Source organism: Hippopotamus amphibius, chromosome 5, assembly GCF_030028045.1.
Source record: "Hippopotamus amphibius kiboko isolate mHipAmp2 chromosome 5, mHipAmp2.hap2, whole genome shotgun sequence".
In the NCBI taxonomy this organism is placed as follows: Eukaryota; Metazoa; Chordata; class Mammalia; order Artiodactyla; family Hippopotamidae; genus Hippopotamus; species Hippopotamus amphibius.
In genome coordinates, this window is record NC_080190.1 from 20,756,584 (window position 1) to 20,776,488 (window position 19,905).

The 19,905-nt window shown below is 44.6% G+C and overlaps 1 protein-coding gene and 1 long non-coding RNA gene across 2 annotated transcripts in view; both read right to left on the bottom strand.

Annotated features, from left to right (window-relative positions):
- LOC130853008 (uncharacterized) overlaps positions 1-18,425 on the bottom strand; it is a 44,527-nt gene extending 26,102 nt beyond the window's left edge. Inside the window, exon 1 of the long non-coding RNA XR_009053631.1 lies at positions 18,367-18,425. This is a non-coding gene — a long non-coding RNA (uncharacterized LOC130853008). The remainder of the gene's footprint in view (positions 1-18,366) is intronic.
- The window catches only part of RBM20 (RNA binding motif protein 20), a 193,660-nt gene that overhangs the window by 130,001 nt on the left and 43,754 nt on the right, over positions 1-19,905 (bottom strand). The gene's annotated exons all lie outside the window — the stretch shown is intronic.

Sequence of the window (19,905 nt, forward strand, 5' to 3'; positions counted from 1 at the left end):
TTACTCAAATACCCACTGCCTTCTGAAATCCTGACCACTCCGGTGCTTCATCTAAGTTAGGACATAATCTACATCTTGCATTACTGAATCAACCAGCTTACCCCAATCCCAAACCACACTCTTTCAATGGTGGTTGAACGTATAAAGGTAGACAATGCATGTTTTAATTACACTGACTACTGCGTAATTCAGACTGTCTTCACCCAGGCCTGGAGAGCAAGAGAAGCCGCACTCTGGTGCTCGGGCAGGGGATGTTGCTGCAGTCCTAGCCCTTGTTCCATGGTAGGAAATAAGGTTAGACCTTGCCTTGGATAGAGGGATCTGGGCCTGCTCTAACCACTCTCCTGTGAGCAGGAAAGGGAAAAGATAGATACTGTCACACAGAGGATGCCTAAACTACTTATTACTAGTCTTTTCCAAACTGGGCAATTAGCAATGTATATTTCATTCTTCTTACTTATGTCCGACCCCTTTTACAAATAAAAGATGAGTCTCATTTTACAAATGAGACTTCCAGAGACAACTTTGCTTCAAGTCAATGAAAGAACAGAGAACGTAATAAAAAGCTTGTGTAGAGACGCCCAGTGCTCACCCTTATCTGGTTCTGTTCTTCTGGCACAAGGGAGGATTACACTTCCAGGCCCTCCTGCAGTTAGGTGGGCCGACATGATTAGTTATGGCCAATGGGCTGCAAGTAGCAGTGATGCCAAGTCCAGGCGGAAGCACTTAATTGCTGGTGTGAGGCCCTGCAGCCCTCTCTCCTGTCTCAGTAACCACGAAGGCCATGTGTTCCAGTTCGTGAAGCTATCAGGTGGTGAAGGCCTGCCATCCAGGGGCCCTGAGGGACTGTATAGAGCAGCCCTTCCAATGTTTGCCCCACTAACCACGTAGGACATGGAAGTGAGTGAAAAATAAATTTTCATTATGAATTTTGTGGCTGTAGCGTAAGTCTACTAGAACGTAATAAAAAAGCTGTTAGGCTACTGGAAGGCTAAGATACGTACACAAATAAGTAAAATCACAACAAAGGAAGGCTGACATGGGCCTGGTCTATCAAAAGTACTAGAACGATGTCTGGCAAAGGCACGAATGAAGGACTGACATAAAAGTGGTATTGACAATGTGATGATGAGAGACTAAGAGTAGGAAACATGTACTTACATTTGGGAGTTACTTAGTAAAGCGTGATGGTGCAGAGGAAATATAAATATTAACATAAATATGGAAAAAACCTGCTAGATTATGAATATGTTTTTTAAGTGCATCTAGGAAGGTCCCTACCACAAGGGTAACCCTTTTTCTCTGAGCCATCCCTCCATCAGGAACCTGAGGACCAGGTGGTGACTCAAGCCAGCTGGAGCCCCCTTCCCTGACCTGCCGGGTCTCCAACCAGGCCACCTAATGGAAAACAATTCTTCTCCCTCCTCACTGAGACGTATGTTGGAAGACAGGCTATGTTGCTCCTCCTCAAGAATTCCACGGGGCTGGAGACCCCTGGGAGGGCTCCCAGCCTGGTACTCTATCTGCCGCTCCCACTGGTGGCTCCCATCGGTCACAGGGTACCCACAGCTCCCAGTGACTACTCCTACGCTCTGGGGGCAGCAGCTCTTTCTGACAGTGGCCAGCAGCTCTCAGCAGCAGGCTCTCAACGATCCTGGCGGCAAAAGCTCTTGCTCTCAAGCAAAGTGATCTTCCAGGGGTGCCTTGGGTTGGCCGCTCTTGGAGTCCTCAGTGTCTTGCCCAACCAGCAGCTCTAGGACAGCTAGCCCAGCAGGCCTCCAAGCACTGCAAAGCACCACCTCACATAAGACCGTGCTAGGCCAGCCTTCCTTGTTGCAGCAGTGGTACTGGAGACACATCTGCCAATGAACTCCTCCTTTACAAAATCTTTTCACTGCCCTCCAAGGACTTCAGATATAGTTACATTTCTAGCTGCCCAGCATGGGCAAGACCCAAGCTCATGAGCCTCTTGAATCAGGGAACACTCTATCTCCCTTAAGAGGAGATATCTCCTTCTATTCCTTAATCCCAAGTGTGCCAAGGCTCAAGTGTCTACTCGGTGAGTTTGGCCGAAGTCCGAATTCCTCCTCCCGCAAACCATCCGCAGGATCAGGTCACCTCTGAGACTAACCTCAGGCACAGACCTGCTTTCCCCAGGTCCTCACCGTAGATGGGTAAGCTCCACCCTTGGGCTATTCCTGGGTTATGGTCCTCTGGGATAAGCATCTCCTAGGGATTAATAATACACCAAAATATCATCAATTCTCCCAAGCAAGTATTTCTTACTGTTTCCAACCAGCCTAACAAGACAGCCCTTTGGAAAATACCCTGGCACAGGAATAAGGAGCCCTAGATTCTGATCCCACACTTGCCACTCAGTAGCTGGCAAGCCTGAAGAAATAGCCACATCCCTAAGCCTCAGTTTCTTCATCTGTAAATTGGGGTTGGATGTGCTCTACCTACCTTAGGGAACGGTTGGTTGTGAGACTGGCATTAAATTGGTGAATGTGAAAGCTTTTTCAAAACACTACAAAAATGCTGAGTAGTATTAGTTCATTTATTCTTTAACTTGCAACAAATATATATAGTTAGGGCATTGCCTGGTTGTCCAGTGGTTAGGACTCTGCATTTTCACTGCAGGGGCCTGGGTTCAATCCCTGGTCAGGGAACTATGATCCCACAAGCTGCATGGCACGGCCAAAAATAAATAAATAAAACATCTATAAATTTTTTAAAAATACATATATTTAATTTTAAAAATTCCTTATCAGTGTCATAATTACTCAGATTACAGTACTAAATTATTAAATAACTACTCTGGCCCTTAAGTGTGCAAAGTATCACAAGGGACCCAGAGAGGTTTAAGGCCTGGTCCTTCTTTAGTGACTTACCTTCATCAGTGTTATAATCTAATTTAAAATATAAGTGGAGAGGACACAGGGCATCATCCCAGCCATGTCCCTCGCTTAACAGGGAGGGAAACTGAGGCCCAGAATGGTTAACTACTAAGCGACAGTAGCTACAATGCTAGCTAACACCTACTGCATGTTCCTCTGTGTCAAAGACTTGCTTAGGAGGACCTAGCAGCACCGTGGCCCAGCCAGGCCTGGAACCCAAGTGTCCAGACTGCTTGGCCAGGACGATTCCCATATACGTATAAACCCACTTCTGTGCATCTGCCCTGTCAGTCCAGCCTCTGTATCCACTACTTCTCTTTTGTGATTCTTATATTGAAAGTCCTGAAGGGCAGGAAAAAAAAAAAAAAGCAAGAACTGAGACAGTGGGCAGAACAAAAGAACATTACAGGAAGTAGCCCAGAGGAACCGAGGAGCTCAAAGAGGAAAGCAGAAACTCGAAATGTGGAAGCCAAAGTGAGGATGGCCAAAATGACTGAGAACCATTTTATGACACAATACAGAGCGTATAACCCATGTGCTGGGAACTACAGAAAAGGCAAAAGATTGTTGCTTCCAAACAGGAACCTATATTTGAGTCCAGGTGATAAAGTATACACCTATGGCATAACAGAAGAGTAATTTATTGAGGCCTTTAGAACAGTTAATTAGGCTCAGTCAATAAAGACTGAAGGGGTTTCCCTGGTGGCACAGTGGTTAAGAATCCACCTGCCAATACAGAGGACACGGATTCATGCCCTGGGCCGGGAAGATCCCACATGCTGCGGAGCAACTAAGCCCATGCACCACAACTACTGAGCCTGTGCTCTAGAGTCCACGAGCCACAACTACTGAGCCTGTGTGCCACAACTACTGAAGCCCACATGCCTAGAGCCCATGCTCCACAACAAGAGAAGCCACCACAATGAGGAGCCTGCACATCGCAATGGAGAGTAGCCCCCGCTCTCCACAACTAGAGAAAGCCTGTGTGCAGCAACAAAGACCCCATGCAGCCAAAAATAAATACTAAAATAAATCTTTTTTAAAAAATAAAACAGGGGCTTCCTAGGTGGCTCAGTGGTTGAGAATCCGCCTGCCAATGCAGGGGACATGGGCTCGATCCCTGCTCCAGGATGATCCCACATGCCGCGGAGCAACTAAGCCCGTGCACCCCAACTATTGAGCCTGTGCTTTAGAGCCCATGAGCCATGGCTATTGAGCCCATGTGCTGCAACTACTGAAGCCCACGCACCTAGAGCCTGTGCTCCACAACGGGAGAAGCCACGGCAGTGAGGAGCCCATGCACCACAACGAAGAGTAGCCCCCACTCACCATAACTAAAAAGAAAGCCCGCGCACAGCAAAAAAGACCCAACACAGCCAATAAAATAAATAAATAAATAAATACATTTATAAAAATAAAAATAAAAAAAACAAAGGCTGAAAAATTCTAGAAAGTCTTTTTATGCCATAATTGGACTATGACAGTAGCTACTAAATTGCAGTAGCCTTTAGTTTAAAAGGACCCATTTCTGTTCACAATTACTACTACTACTTCCGCATGTGTGCACATGTGCACGCGCGCGCGCGAACACACACAACGACCTCATCCGTGGTCTCTGGCCTCAGGGACATTCACAAAAGCCTCCCTCCCAAGCCACTCCTCTAGAAGAACCTTGGGAAATCCACCCCTTTCCAGGGGTGACATCTTTTCCTTCTGGGAACAGGAAGCACCAGCCCTTTTCCCCCAACCCTGAGAGGGAGGGAGGGGCCAGCCTCTCTTCAAGAAAACCGCATGCCCCCAAATGTGAGCTTCTCTTTCTCTCCTCAGCCCTCTCCTTGTTGGTGAAGTGGGCTCCACTGGGGTTGGAGGTTTGGCTGGGAGGCAGAGAACTGAAGGTAGAAAGCAGCTCTCAGGAGCCCCAATATTCAGTTATTCTCTAAACTCAGAACCAGGGGTGCTGTGAAGTGGGGATTAAAAACACTATTTAGGGGCTTCCTTGGTGGTGCAGTGGTTAAGAATCTGCCTGCCACTGCAGGGGACATGGGTTCGAGCCCTGGTCTGGGAAGATCCTACATATGGCAGAGCAACTAAGCCCGTGCGCCACAACTGCGGAGCCCATGCACCACAGCTACTGAAATCTGCACGCCTAGAGCCCGTGCTCCACAACAAGAGAAGCCACCTCAATGAGAAGCCCGTGCACCACAATGAAGAGCGGCCCCGCTCTCTGCAACTAGAGAAAGCCCGCACGCAGCAACAAAGACCCAACGCAGCCAAAAACAAAAATAAATAAATAATAAAATAAATCTTTGTTGTGAGGATTAACTGAGCCAACATGGGAAGTGCTTGGCCAGTGCCAAGCACACCGTGTCTGCTACAGCAGCGTTCGCCTCACTGGCCTCATCACTGGAGTCCTGGCTGCGTTTCCAGACTATTGGGGAAAAAATATAATGCTCAGCTTGACCACCAACCTGCCGTGCTAAAGACCACCTCAAATACAAAGCACGATGTTCAATACAGTCATACCCCAACTGCTGGTATCTGCTTTCACCCGTCAGCACAGATGTTAGTGTTCAAGAGATGGCAGATGTCACTAAGGTTCAAACAGCATGTAAGACACAGATCGAATTCTGTGGTTTTCACACTTCCTGCTTTTTAGCAATGCACACTTTCTTCATATGAAACAGTAGGTGAAAGACTAAAATATAATGCTGATGTGATTGAAGGAGTTCTGGGAAATGGGAGGGGCAGGAACCTAGAGGGGACCCTCACCCTACCCTGTCCCTCTGCAGCAGCCCCAGGGGCTCCAGGGGACACGAGTTAAAAAAAACAAACCAGCTGAATGGATCGAAGGTTACATTCTCTTAACCTCAGATGGGTTTTTATTCTGCTCTCCTGTGAGCCTTATAATTTTTGAAATTATAATTTATTTTTAAAAAGCACAGCATAGACCAAAGCATTTCTGCTCAGAGACAGAAAAACAGAAGATGACCCCCTGGTGTCAGGGCAGAACTTCCCCTCAGCACAGGGACTGGACAGAGGCTCGCTGGAGTGGGGGTTGTCCCAGACTGGCCTGCTGTCTGGTCCGGCGTTCCCAGCACGCCCGCAGGGTTGCCCTCTTGGAGGCAGGCGTCCAGCAGAACAACCAGGGCACCCCCTAGTTCTTTTACTCTCAATCAGGCATTTAATTCCTGGCCATTTCACAAGCAGCTGGAGTGCTTTAGCGGTGCCACCGTGCATAGCAGTGGGGTGAGATGTCAACAAGAATTTTGAGGCCAAAGCTGTTTATCTCACACTGAACCTGACCCCACATCAGAAGGACAGCCCTGTCCTGGTTCAAAGGCCAGCTGCAGCTCTGGCCAAAAGCAATACATTTCCAACCTGCTGTTAAACGGTGAGAGGAATATTTAAAACAAGAAAAACATACACAAGACTATAGCTGATACACACACACACACACACACACACACACGAAAAACCAAGAAACACAACAATTGATAGCCAAGGACTTAAAATGAAATAAGATTCCATCAGTGCCGCATGTAAAATTGGATAGCAGGCCCAGATTATCCCCAAGTTTACAAACATCCACTAAACATTTCTGCCAAAATAGTACCACCCACCTCAGTCACACTCGCTCCAAGCCATTTCTTGGCCCCTACTAACATTTCTGCGACTTCTGTGACCGCCCTGCAGGAATGGGAACCCAGCACCCTGACTCTGCAAGGCTGCCTGCCAGAATCAAAAAGAGCTGCTCCTCTTTTTAAAGCTACAACAAATGAACCGAGTTGGGGTTTTCTTAGCTTTATTGTTTCTCCCCCCTCCCCCATTACAAAAATAATTCCTGCCGGTCAAAAGTCAAATTTAGTGCCCTAAAACAGAAAAAGTGAAAATCCTCTGAAATCTCCAGCCTCCAGCAACAGCCACTATTAATAATCTGAGAAACATGAGTTTCATTTCACATATATACAACCTACATATTTTAATAGATCTTAGTAAAGAAATGGGATTTGGGTTTTATATCATATGCAACAAAATTAAAATGTTCAAAAACACAGCCTTATCCATCACTCAGAACTTTGAAAATAGTTAAGAAGAAAATGTATCTAAATGAAAGGTCATTCGCCCTTTATGGTCCTGGTCTTCACAAATTCATATTTAGGGAAAAAGAGCTGGTAAACATCTGGTTAGGATTAAGCAGGAAATTCAAAAGCCCATAACTAAAGGTGAGTTACCAGGTGGCTGAGTCATGGGACCAGCTACTTAAATTGCAGAGCCCAGTGTAAAATAAAAATGTCGGACCCCTTGGTCAAAAATTATTCAGAATTTCCAAACAGTGAGAAAGGAGCATTAAACCAAGCAAAAACCCTTCTAAGCATGGGGCCCTGTGTGACTGCACGTCACATGCCAGTGAAGCCGGCCCTGCCTATGCACATTAACTTAACCATATGATTACCAAATGTTTACTTTACTTTGTACTTTTGTCTTCAGATCTACCATGTTTGCCTTTAAGATCATTCATCCGATTTCTAAAAATGTTTACCATTCTCTAAGGAATGAATGAGAATAAGATGAATAAGGCCAGGAAGAATGTCAAAAAAAAAACACTATATTTATAGTTTGACCTTGATTAAGTTCTATGTTTTCTGATGTATTTTCCAGTCAAAATGAATTGGCTATGCAGCTAATATTGGAGAAACACAAAACATTCTAGAATATCAAGTTAGCAAAAATATTAAAAGCTCCATTTCACATTCAAAAATCTACATTTGAGATTATTTACAACATGAGATAATTTTCTAGGATAAATTTTGTAACACGCTTTCAGTTTCTTTAAAACAATAAGATATGCACTCCCTTCCCTATACTCCAATAAGCCATCACTAAACAGATCTCCCGTAAAAGCAAAGGAAAAGAAAACCTTACCACTTGGCAGATTAAACTGTTTAAAATTAAGAATTCTCTTTAGTCCTTTTAAAATGCAACAGGTTCATTTTACAACAAAAAAAAATTGCTACGTAAAAAAAATCACCCTAGTGCCTCCCTGGGTCATTTAAAGGTATTTCCATGTTTAATGTGAGCTGGGTCACGAATAAGAATAGCTTGGTCTTGAATGAATTGGGAGATTGGGATACCAAATTGTACGTTCTAAATATATGCAGTTTATTGTATGTTAACTGTATCTCAATAAAAGTTCTTAAAAAAAAAAAAGAATAGCTTGGTCTTGAATACATGATAAGAACACCAAGAATTCTTTCTCAACTTCTCTAAGAGGCTTACAAAAGCCAACCAAAGGCCTGGACCACATTCCTTGGCAATTATCAGTACGAGGAGGCGGCAGAAAAACAGGGGAAAAGCGGTCAGTAAAAGGCCTTGACCACACCCAAGCCTCTTCATTTAAGAGAAACAGCTGCAGAACCTCTTCTCTCCCCAGCAAAGGAGAATCACATGTGTTTCTGAGGGTTAAAACTTTTGATAGACAAGCTGGACACATCGTCCAGAGATTTCCCAACTTTCAGCCCAGGAGAGACCAGAATAGCTGTCCACACTCCAGCCCGAAGTCTGATGGATGCATCTTGGAACCCCAGGGAGTGTGTGCAGGCTTCTCCTGGGCTTCAGTAGAGTCACTCAGTGAACACTGTTTAACTGGAACTGCGACTTTTCCTGGGGGAACGTCAGAAAGAGGACAAAAGGGAGGCAAGTCTGTGACTGGCCAGCCTCAGCTCCCTTCTCAGGGTCCAGGGCCAGTCCCAGAGACACACAGATGTTGCCCGTTCTAGACAGAGGAGGGAAGACAACTCACATTTCTTAAGAACCTATTGTGCCCCAGAGCCCGTTCCAGGTGCTCTGTGCGGATTATAGAATTAACCTGCACAAAACCTCACCGTTTTGCAGATAAGGAAGCTGACGATAGCTAGTAAGGTAACTCCTCTAAGTCACAGGGCTACAAACAGGCAAGGCTGGGCTGCAGATTCTGCAAGTTCCAAACTCAAAACACTCCTGCTTTTCATCAGTGCTGAAACCCAATGTCGGGCTTGCCCAGTGCAGGCAATAAGGCAGCGCTTTGTCTCTAGAGAATTTAAAACAAAAACCACTAAAAGTCACCTGCTTTTTCTTATCACCAAGCATCAGCAATTCTAAACAATGTCAGTGAGAAGCTATTCCTCCTGGAAAGAGCATTTTGCTGGCTCAAGTTCTAAAATACCCCCACAGGTACTGTTGAGTTTGAGTAATATATATGTAAGCTTAGAATGAGCATATCTGCATTATTTATCCTTCGATAAATATTGTATTTACGTGAAAGGTAATTTAGACCGTTCCTAGGTTTGCAGTTGGCCCCCATCCACACAAACCAGACTCCTATTGATTTCAAAAATAAATTAATAATAGGTCAGAATCTTTTGATCCCACTTCAGACACAGTTCATGTCTCCAATCCCTGCAGTACACATAGTCCCGTGTTTAAACTGATTTAAAATAAACAGTGATAGCACAGTGATTGTAACAATGAAGAAACAACTTTAGTTATTTCAATGCAGTCACACTATGCGACCACTTGGAGCTTTTGATTGTGTTTAAAATTTAAAACAGTAGAACAGCAAATTGCAAGATGTGATAATTTTGCTTGGTAAGTGTAAATTTTAATTCACATGTGAAATATCTTACTAAATTTGAGTATGATCTTCAAACCTTAGATGTATTCTTTTTTCAATCCCTCATTGTTTACACACTAAAGAAAACAAGAAAATAATGACTACTGATTACATGGTTTTTACTGAAAATATTTTGTCATTCAGAGGATGGGAATGTGAAAAATTTATCTGCTCCAGGTGTGAGACATGTTAGGTGAGCTTTCACTGCACCCCATCAAACTGACTCCCCTCCACAGGAAGAACCAGCATCCTTCTGGTTTTCCAGGCCCTGGGAAAACCAGCATGTGACCTGGTCAGGAGTTCAACTCTTTTTTTTTTTTTATTTTTTTGGGGGGTACACCAGGTTCAATCATCTGTTTTTATACACATATCCCCGTATTCCCTCCCTTCCTTGACTACCCCCCACCTCGAGTCCCCCCCACCCTCCCTGCCCCAGTCCTCTAAGGCATCTTCCATCCTCGAGTTGGACTCCCTTTGTTATACAACTTCCCACTGACTATTTTACAGTTGGTAGTATATATATGTCTGTGCTACTCTCTCACTTCGTCTCAGTTTCCCCTTCACCCCCCGCCCCCTACCATACCTCGAGTTCTCCAGTCCATTCTCTGTATCTGCTTCCTTGTTCTTGTCACTGAGTTCATCAGTACCATTTTTAGATTCCGTATATGTGAGTTACCATACAATATTTGTCCTTCTCTTTCTGACTTACTTCACTCTGTATGACAGACTGTAGTTCTATCCACCTCATTACATATAGCTCCATCTCATCCCTTTTAATAGCTGAGTAATATTCCATTGTATATATATGCCACATCTTCTGTATCCATTCATTTGTTGATGGGCATTTAGGTTGCCTCCATGTCCTGGCTATTGTAAACATTTGTCCACAATGGTGAAATGTTAAATCCGGCTGGTTTTCCAGCAATGTCATGCTCCTCTTCTCTCTTGTAAGTGAAGAATGCCCTTATGGAGGAATTTATGATTCTACAATAATCTTTATCTTTGACCAAAACACGTATTTCATGCAAAATTGATGCTTTTCCTCAAATTCAAATATTTCCAATTTTTCTCAAATACAAGGCCATCAGGTTTCCAATTTCAAGCACTGGTGGCACCAACATTGACAACCCTTTCCCAAATCTCCACTCTCTCCCCATCCTGCACCTCCCACCTCTGCATCTGTCCACTGGGCTTTTTTAAACCATCCATAATCCGACAGCATACAATTTTTATATATGGGCTCTTATTTGCAACTACTCAATTCCCACACCCAAGATGAAACATTTCCTGAAGACAAGAATCATCACCATACTCTTGCCTGTCTCTTATATAGTCTTGGATACATTGTAAAAGTCAGTGGCCCATTTTAACTTATTTAACAAATACTAATACACTGCTTACTATAATTCAAAGAACTGAACATAACTTTATTGTTTGGAGGTACAAATTTAATAACAAAGTATTACACCTATTACAGTAGTAAACCTGAACACGTACCATAGGACCCAACTGCACTCTTGCACGTTCCTCCCAGAGAAATGAAAACTTATGTTCACACAACAACCTGTACACAAATGTTCATAGCAGCTTTACTTGCAACAGCCAAAAATTGGGAAAAGCCTAGATGTCCTTCACTGGGTGAATGGTTAAACAAAGAGGTACATCTATACCATGGAATACTATTCAGCAAGAAAAAGGAATGAACTATTGGTATACTCAAGAACTTGGGTCAGTCTTCAGAAAATTAATGCTGAGTGAATAAAAGCTAATCCCCCAAGGTTGAAAACTGTACAATTCCATTTATATAACATTCTTTTTTTTTTTCTTTTTCTTTTCCTTTAAGGCAGCTTGCAGGATTTTAGTTCCCTGACCAGAGATTGAATCCATGCCCCCTGTGGTGGAAGCCCAGAGTCCTAACCACTGGGCTGCCATGGAAGTCTCGAACATTCTTAAAATGACAAAATGTTAGAAATGGAGAACAGATTAGTCTTTGCTGGGGTTGCTGGAAAAGAAGGGGTGTGGGTACAGTCACAAAAGGGCAACAGGAAGGATCCTTGTGATGATGGAGCTGTTCAGTGTCTTGACTGTGGTGGTGCAAAGATGAACCCACACATGGGATAAAACTGTACAGAACTAAATGCATACACACACATGAGTACACATAACACTGGGGAAATCTAAACAAGACAAGTGGATTGCATCAATGTTAACATCCTGGTTGTGATACTGTGCTACAGTTTTGCAAAATGTTACCACTGGGGGAAACTAGATAAATGGAACATGGAACATGAGAACTCTCTTGTACTATTTTTTACAACTGCATCTGAATTTACAATCATCTCAGAAAAGTAGTAAGCCAACAAAAATATCTCAATTAATAAGATTTACTTATAAGGAGCTAATTGCCAGGTAACATTATAAGCACTTAAATGTTAACTCCTTGACTCCTTCTAACCATCATGGGTGGCATGAGTATTACTATTTCCATTTTACAGATGGAAAAACTGAAGTACAGAAAAGTTAAATAACTTGTCCGAAGGACACATAGCAAGTAACTTAACTGATGGAACTGATCCCAAGGCAGGCAATCAAGATCCAGAACTCTCCCCTCAGAGATCTCTGCATTTCACCCTCAAAGTTTGGGGACCGCCAAGCAGACTAGACCCTGAATGCTGACACTGGCTCTTCTCGAAGATTCCCCCAAACCCAGGCTGAAAGTTTGACAAATCCTTCCGACCATAAAGCCAACCATAAACTTCCCATGCTGTCAACTTTAAAAGAAGTAAACAGAATTATCAGATTCTGGTGTAAAAATCTTCCACCAGGTGAGAGGATGAAAACTTTTAACCCAAGAACAACTCACCACAGAGTAAAGTCTACTCTTCACTTTGTCACTTTTGCCAGCAGAGGCTGGAAAATGGAGAGGAGAGTTTGGCACATTTGGGAGCACATTTCAGGGAAAAAGTAAGGAGCCACAAAGAGCGAAATGCATCTGGGAGCAGATGAAAGGAGAAAGCTGAACAAGACCATGTAATTGCGTCAAGCCCCACACACCCTGGCCCCAGCTCTCGCAGCCCTGCTGCCCTGGCACCACACCATCGCTTTCCTAGCACTCTGGGAATGGCCCTCCGTGAGCTCCCCCACCTTATCCGCGTCAAGCCCACCAGCTCTTACACATGCGAGCCAATGAGGGCCCCGGGGATTGAAACCCAGAACCTATGTGGCATTCCAGAGTTGCAGGCCTATAGCAAGGCAATCTGGCTCAGAAGATTTTCAGATTATCAAGTGGGGAAGGCTGGAATGTCACGGCCTCTGTGGGTGGACATGGGGACACCCATCCAAAAGACAGCTACCATGAAACCGCAGTCTCCCTTTCCCACTGGAGCGGCACAGAGCTGGGGTATGAGCACGTACACGTGTGTGTGGACATGCACGCACGCGTACAAACCAAAATTATTTTAGCAGAGAAATCACTTCCCAAGATTCAATGCTAGAAAGGGCAAAGGGAGGGCGAAACTCAAACTTTTCAAAAGACAGACTCCCAACCAGAGGTCACTGTAACTTAACACTAATCGTGAGAGCTCTGGCTCAGAGTTCCCACTGGGTAAATGATGTGAACAGGCTGGTATGATGCACCATTCAGAAAAGAGGGAATGGGTACCAGACCATAGGGCCCAGACTTTATTGGTTTCTAAGGCGAGAGCCCGTAGACATTCTCAGGGGAGCCCTGGCTCATCAGGTGATGAAAATTAAGCCCAACTGTGAGCTCTGTGCTGGAAGAAACTAAGAGGAAATTAAGTTCTTCTCAATCCGTGATTTTGAGAAAGAACAATTGGAAATGGAGTTGAAAATGGGCACTAGGAAAACGGAGTCTCGGCTCACTCTGCCACAGATACCCCCAAATGATTCAGGTCCACGTCAGTTTTCACATTTAAAAAGCATTTCCTTTGCAACATGGATCCCACATTTTCTGCTCCCAGATAAGAGAGGGGTAAACAAAGAGCTCGTTCTGTTGCCCGCCCTCCACCCCCCACTTCCTGCTTTGGCTGTTGGCATGGAAGTACATGGTATTTGGGATCTGTGACAGCCACCCCGGGAAGAGGAGGCCACAGACATGAGAACAAGAACATCCCCGCGCATGTCAAGGTGGAGGGATGGAAAGACGCTTGTGTCCCTGAAGACCCTGCTGGACCATTAAAACCAACCCTGGACCACCTTCCTTCAGACTTCTTGTTAAGAAGATGATCAATGTCCCTCTGGTTTAACCCACTGTTTGTTGGGTTTTCTGTTGTCAGTCAAACATTTGATAATTGGTATAAAGCTCCCGTAATGATTTTGTCCAGCAACTGTATTACAGCTGTCAATGTCACATTCCCTAACTGGCGCATGGCTGAAACTTGGATGAAACCTGTAGATCTCTTTATCCTTGTATCTAAATCTGAAGCTCCCAAGTAACAGAATGCAGCACCTATAAACCTAGCCAGCCTTGTCACCTGGACATTGGGGATTAGTGCCAAAAGCACAACAAATAAACACAAAGACATGGAAGGGAGGGGGGAAAGGAGGGGGGAGGGAGGGGAGGGGGAAACAGGAAGGGGGAAGTATTGCATGGGGCGGGGGGAGAGACAGGAAACAAGTGCCCTTTAAGAAAGTGCATTATTTTTTTTTTTTGAGGGATGCCTTCATGCTTTGAAAATCAGCACTCTCTCAGTAAAAAGCCACTGTGTGCCTGATCTCCATCATCACAGAGCTCTGGAAAGGCCAGATGCCATCAGTGGAGCCTCTCAGCCACATGGTGCAGACGTGAATGACCGACAGGCTTCTTGCACTACCCGTGCATGACTTGGCGGGGCAAAGCATATTTTACATTAGCTTAGGTCCTGACATTCTATCATGTTCTCTGTCAAGAGGCCAAGTAGTTCTTGGAACCCTGCACACCAAGTGACATATAACAGAACCCTAGCAAATGAGATGGCTCTTTGCCAAGCGACCTTAAATTAAAGGCTCTGCTTACCTCTCCCACCTCCACCGCAGTGGTCTGGCTGCCTGGGCTGGGTGTAGAAGTCCACTAAAGAAAGGTCATCATCTTCTGCCAACATCTAAGGTACTTTTCAAGGAGGCAATTCAAGGTGTGGGGCTATTTGCAATCAGGCTGCCATTAGCAATCAGTATCACCAAGTGAGGAACTTAAAGTGGGACAGAGTGAGGTGCTCAGGCTCTCAATGGAGCACAGCTGGAGGAACAGCCACCAGAATGACACCTTCCCTTTCTAGCCACTTCAGTGAACCTGCTCCTGCCACCCCCCAGGGACACTCTGTCAGGCTGTAAGGGCAGAACCTCAAAGGCCACATCACATGACACTGCTCGGAATGCCTGCAGCCCGACGGCCAGCCGAAGTATCTGTCCCTCCATGCATGTGTCAATGCTCTCACAAGGACAAGAGGTCCTCAAAGACAGGCCGGATTCCTACCGGGCAACCGCCAGCAAGGGCCTCTCTCAGTGCTTTCCTCTCTGCCCCTCACCCCAGGTGCTTCCAACTGCAGCCTCTTCTTTTGGGGCTCCACTTATTTTCCCAAACCATCTCCTGTATTTAGTGGGTGCCTCTGTATGCTCAGAGCCATGCAGGGCATTATGCAGCCATGTCAGGAATTATAAGGCAAAGTCTTTGCTCACAGCGCATGCCTTTGTTTTTTTAATGTGAGGGAATCAATGACAGAGTCCATTGTTTAGTGGTATAAGAAATACACTGATAAGGAACTCAGAGGAGTGAGATATTACAGGAGGAAGGGATGGTCAGTGAAGACTTCTTGGAAGGAACTTGAGCAAATGCTTGAGGGATGGGTGAGAGCCAGACAGGGAGGAAAGAGAGAAGGGGATGGTGACAGCAGAAGTGGGACAGTTATAAGTCCCTGGGCTCAGGGACTAGGACACAGCCAGCACGGGTGGCACCTAAGGGGGTAGTGAGAAGAGAACTCACAAAGACGGGACGTGCCACACACCTGGTGAGCTTCAGCGCAAGCTAACAAACCACACATCATCTTTCTGCCCATGAACGTCTGTATTCCCAACACCCGGCATGAGCCCGATTCATAGTCTGTGCTCAGTAAATGCTGATGAATCAACAAATAAAAATGATTAAGTCCCCTCAGCCATGCTAGAGCCCTCAAACCAAGAAAGCAAATAATACCTAATGGCAGGGACTGCACACTCAAATGCCCCCGGGGCCAGGCAGACAACAAGCATATCCAAATAGAAGTGAGCAACGGGGGCAGTGGGAGCTACTGAAGAGGGGACCCCCATCTTCCAGGGGGACAGTCCCTACCCAACTGCAACCCAGCACTGCCGCCAAGGTATGTGATCCCCGTGTCACCAGATCTTTTGATTGTTATATGAAATCCCCCAATTTTTAAATGCCGGCAATAAATTAAAAAAAAAAACAAAACTGTGCAGGCCAAACAAAACATAATTTGGAGCCATATCCAGTCTGTTAGTGACCTTTGGCTATCCAGGATAAATTTTCTGTTCAAGAAGCTTATCATCAAAAAAAGTCCCCAATAAAATTCAATCTACAGTAACAGAGGTGAGAATGGGGTTTCCTTTGGGAGCAGGGGCCTGTGGACGAGAATGAGCACAGAGAGGCTAGAAATGTCCCATATTTTGATCTGGGTGGGGGGTTACAAGAGTTAGGACACATTTACCATATATTAACACATATATGCGGACTATAGAAAAATGGTACAAATCAACTGGGTGCAAGGCGGAAATAGAGACACAGATGCAGAGAACAAACATATGGACACCAACTGGGGAAAGTGGGGAGGGTTGGGGGGGGAATGAATTGGGAGATTGGGATACCAAACTGTATGCTCTAAATATATGCAGTTTATTATATGTTAACTGTATCTCAATAAAAAAAAAAAATTCATCGAGCTGCAAATTGAAGAGCTGTACCCTTTACTATATGTAGGCTATAACGCAATTTAAATATAGTGTCCCCAAAAGCTGAATAAAGCACTCACTAGAGTGTGCTTTCGGCAGTGCTGCTCCTTTCACCTAGAATCCCCTTCTGCTCCTCCCTCTTTGCACCCTGCTGCCACCCTACCTATCCAATAAGAGGTGACCCAGGTAGCAGTTCTTCCAGGAAGACTCTCCTACCCCAGGCTAGCCCAGGTCTGAGCTGGGCCCATCTGGCTGCTCCCAGACACAGCCCAGTGACTGTCATCTTCACGCCCCTCCCACCAGCACCTGTCACCTCCTTGTCTGACTCCTTGGGAGCTCCTGAGGTCCTGGAGACAGAGGTGTACACTGTTCGCTGGGGTCCAGGCCTAGCACACAGTGGGCATTCAGTAAGTGATAGCTCATCCTCCTTCTGGCAGTCAGCAAATAGAAGGATGCTTCCCAGCTCACCCTACCTCTATTTTCCTAGAAGACGTGAGATCTGCAGAAAAAAGCCAAGAGGCTAGCTGCTGCAACCTGGGCGAGAAGCTGTGGGGAGTTAAGAAACACGTGCGTGTAAGGATTTTAAACGTGATTCTCTTGCAACCGGAGGAAGTGAGTATGTGTAAGATTCTTAAATCACCTCTCTGGTTGAAGCACCCCTAGGCCAGTGGTGCTCAAACTTTAGTGAGCATCAGAATCACTGGAGGTTTTGTTAACAACAGATTCCTGGGCTCACCCCAGAGATACGGATCAGTAGGTCTGGAACAAGGTCTGAGAATTTTCATTCCTAACTAGCTCCCAAGTGATGCTGGTGCTATTGGTCCAGGGACCTCCCTGGGAGTGGCACCAGACAAGACCACAGCTGGGAAGTGTGGACCATCACGACTCATCAGTGTTCTTTCCTTTGCTCATTTAACAAACTTTCATTAAGTCTCTACCAGGAGCAAAGCCGTATAAAAGATGCAGACATAATTAGAACCACTTGTTGTCTTCTCACCTTTGGTCACCAGAAAATGGATTGCTACTCCTCTGTGCCCTTCACAAGATTTGCTGTTGAAGCAGAAAATGACACCAACTTTCAGCCACTCTCCAATGCTCAAATGGTCTCAGGTTCAAACTCCTGACTCTGAGAATCAAGTTTTCAAGGTCCACTCCCATTGGTGAACTCATCTGTTTCTCCAAATGTCTCCAATTAAATGAGTGATTTTCCTGGGTCTCCCTTCAATATATCACCTCCTTCATTTAACTGTAACCAGAGTTGATTATAGTTTTTCATACTCAGGGCTAGACACAGGGAACATGAATTTCCCTGGAGACCAAGCCAGCAAAGGGTTTCCAGAAGAGTCAGAGGGTGGAGGCAGCCTTCCAGCCTTCAGCACACTTCTCTGAAATAGCACCCTCTCCCTGTCCCAGGCAGGAGCCGCGTTCTGACATATTCAGTTACGAGTGAGTGCCTGGACGTTAAATCTAAATGGCCCACGGTATGCAATGCCCAGGCAGCATGCGGTTGGATTATTTATGCCCTCTGCACTTGTGGAAGCCGAGATTTAATTATTTATCCTGTGTCAGATTTCCAATCCTGGGCTTCCAGTCTGCAGATGAATAAAGCACCTCGGTTAAACTGCAGGGGGACTCTGGGTCACCACTCAGCAGGGGCCGGAAAACTTAGCAATTTCAGCACCCAGGGATATCATCTCACACTCTAAGGATGTCCTCACAAAATCTGACCATGTGTGGAAAAGTTTTAAGAACGCTTTGAAGCAACAACACCTGAAAAATGCAATTCTGTCCTCTCGAATACAATGTAACTCAAGAGGTAAAGGCACAACACTTGAACCTCAGACATGGTACTCTTGCTAAAATGTCTTTCCTGACACTCACCTGACTCGCAGCAGGAGGCCACTGGCCAGATTTACTCCGATTCCTTGGGTAGAGGGTATTTCAAAATTGTAGGAATTCTCAAGTTAAACACCAGTTCGCTTCTCATGGAGTGTGACTAAAATGCAAAACTAAGGCATGTTCTAACAGAACTAGTTGCCCTTTTATGGTAAGATCCAGTTTGTTGTTGTTGAAAGGCCATAGCTTGGAAATGACTATTTTAACCCAAACCATCATCAGCTCTTCACTTCAAGCAGAGCAACTCAGAATTCAAGCTTCAACTCTTCTCTGTCTCTCCCTGAATTAGTAGCTTGAATTCAATCTTTTGTTTCCGTGAAATGGTTAGTCTCATTTTGCCATATTTTCCTCTGTGGCAACAATATCACTTTTCACATATAATTCTGGAAGGTTTCCAAGGCCCTGCACAAATTTACCTACTGCTTCATCACAGTGCCTTTCCCCTTCCCCTTCAAGCGGCTACTCAAGTTTCCAACACAAGGGCCAACCCAACACCAGCTGAGATGACAGCACCTGGGAGTGGAGTCAGTTCATTAATAGGAACAGGACAAAAAGATTCTAGACTTTACTATTTGAATGGCAGAATCATCTTCTTTTTGAGGACCAACCCTGCCTTTTGGTTTTGGTTTTATCTCTTGGTTCCCTCAACACACAGGAAGTTGCCCTTTCTGTGTGCTTCTGCGTTTTGCATCATCCAGAGACCTATGGTTACAGCAGTGTTTGGTACATAGAGTTTGGCACATAGCAGGTGCTCAATAAACAACTCTGGATGAATGACTTTCTACCAGAAAACACGCAGCCTGAGGACCAGATGGAAGCACAGGGAAATGTCACAAAGCCCTCATGCCACACAGATGGGGGTTGCTTCTCTTGGCTCTGTCTGACCCAGTTACTGAAAAGAAATTTGAGAAATTTAAACTTAAGCCAAATATATCACTGGTTCATTCTGTTGTACCAATTAAATGGGCTAAAGATCATATAAAAACAAAGTCAGTTTATAAGAGTAAGAAAAAATTTTAGTCTATTCTGATATTGTACCAAAAACTCCACAGAAGCCCTGTAACCTAAACTGTAAGTAATTAATATGTTGGAAGATAATCTTATGTATACTTTTTCACCTTTAATGAGTCACATAACACACAGTATTTTATTAAATATCTGACAAAAATAGAATATATGTCAGTGATAATACTTACAACCCAAAAGCTCATATTCCTTTGGTACTTTACCTTGTAAAGAAACAGCATGTCATTTAAAATGAGAATCTCACTCAGGCAAGAAAGTAATAAAATCAAACAGACAGAAATAATTTGCTAAAAGTTCAGCTTTTAAATGGTCATAATTGAGATGGACAAATACCTAGCAACACACAATTTGCCAAAGCTGATCCATGAAGAAATAGAAAACCTGAGAAGACCAATAACCAGTAGGAGATTGAATCATTAAAACCTCCTAAAAAAGAAAATCCCAGGATGAAATAACTTCATTGGTGAATTCTACCAAACATTTAAAGAATTAACACCA